General features: G+C 53.8%; 1 pseudogene; it reads left to right on the top strand.

Annotated features, from left to right (window-relative positions):
• Positions 1-991: 991 nt before the first annotated feature.
• On the top strand, positions 992-1,670 carry LOC124703130 (annotated as a pseudogene).
• Positions 1,671-1,919: the final 249 nt, after the last annotated feature.

Below are 1,919 nucleotides of genomic sequence, written 5' to 3'. Positions count from 1 at the left end.
TCCGCTATGTGTTTGTGATGTGTGTTGAAACAATAGTTCAACTATTATTGTAATATTGGATCATGTGATCTATTTGTAAGACGACTATGATATGTAATGAATGATGACTTATGATATTCAACTGTTATGTCTCGCAACAACAATATTCCTGGGATTGCGATGTATGGCATAACAGGCATCTGGACTTAAAAATCCGGGTGTTGACAGGCACATAGTGAAATGCCTCTAAATATACATATTTTCAGAGGCACTTCTACAAATGCCCCAAAATATGCTATCTATAGAGACACTTCACTAAAGATGCCTCTAAAGATAGTATTAATAGAGGCATATTCATCTAAATGCCAAATGCCTCTATAAATCAACTCTCCCGTAGTGGCACGACGTACCAAGGCGTACTTTGCGGCGGACGAAAGCGCAAAACGACGGACCAAACCAAGAAAACATTTTTTTTTTATTATTAGGTATAGAATAGATATAGAATTTTAGGTAGGGGAAAACCCCTTCCGAAGTTCTAAAAAAAAACTATTATTTTGAAGACCAACACACACTCATCATCATCATATCGACCATGCATAAAGCGCAGCCAGCAAGAATTCGTTCTCCTCGCAACCAAATTCCAAACGTATAGAACACCACAAATCGGTAATCCGTCATCTCCCACTCCCCGCACGTCCCCATATCATGATGCAATCTCTCATGATGAGCAGCAAGCTGTAAGAAACATGGCTTTGATCATTCTTTCCAGGTGTCCTGCCGAGCTTTATAAATCACATGAAGTAATTAAGCAAGCACCATCGATCAGTTATATATGCTCTCTCAGTCTCTCTTTGCTCTATAAAATCGGGGACACACTGGAGTCTGGAAAGTGTGCGCCTCACACACTTTGGCCCCCATTGTTGCGCCTCCAGGCTAGCTTGTTCTTGCTTCTCGCCTTCTCCCACCTCGGAGCCTGGCGATGCAGATGAACTCCTCGGTCCATGCAACGACCATGGCGACATCTCCTCCTCCGGTGGCGCCAGGAAAGAAGGACGAGGGTCGAGAGGCGCTAGCCGTCGTCAAGATCGAAGTTGAGGATCAGGACGACGCGGCAGCGGGCGTGGACTACGCCGACAGGGCGCAGTGGCTCCGCGCGGCGGTGCTGGGCGTCGAACGACGGGCTTGTGTCCGTGGCTTCGCTGATGATCGGGGTGGGCGCCGTGAACCAGTCCGCCAGGGCCATGCTCGTCTCCGGGCTCGCCGGCCTCGTCGCCGGCGCGTGCAGCATGGCCATCGGCGAGTTCGTGTCCGTGCACGCGCAGTACGACATCGAGGTGGCGGCGCGGCTGCTGAGACGCAAACGCGGACTCGAGGATGAGCCTGGGCAGCTGCCGAGCCCGGCGAAGGCGGCGGCCGCGTCGGCGCTGGCCTTCGCGGCCGGCGCGGCGCTCCCGCTGCTGGCCGGCGGGTTCGTGCGCCCCTGGGCCGTTCGGGTCGCTGCCGTGTGCGCGGTGACCACGGCCGCGCTGGCCGGGTTCGGGGCCGTCGGAGGGGCGCTCGGAGGCACCAGCCCGGCCAGGTCTGGCGTCCGGGTGCTGCTCGGCGGGTGGGCCGCCATGGCCGTGTGCTACAGCGTGCTATGGCTGTCCAGGCTCGCCATGGGGGCACAAGTATCAGGTGCCACTTGCTAATACGGTGTCTTGGGCGGTAATGTATGTGTGTTGAACTGTGCATGTGAAATGTATGAACGCAAGGGTGCTCGTACGAATACATGAGTCTGCTCTAATTTACTGCTTGGGTCATTCAGTCGTTGAAAGCCATTGATGGCCCGAAAATGCCAATCTAGCGGCACCGTGACCTACCGGTCACAGATCGCCCGTCCGAATCCGCCGCGATTGGTGCTCTCTCGATACTCCCGTCACCGTATCGAGGAAACAATG

Source organism: Lolium rigidum, chromosome 1, assembly GCF_022539505.1.
Source record: "Lolium rigidum isolate FL_2022 chromosome 1, APGP_CSIRO_Lrig_0.1, whole genome shotgun sequence".
NCBI classification, from domain to species: Eukaryota; Viridiplantae; Streptophyta; class Magnoliopsida; order Poales; family Poaceae; genus Lolium; species Lolium rigidum.
This window is presented reverse-complemented; position numbering and strand designations above follow the sequence as displayed.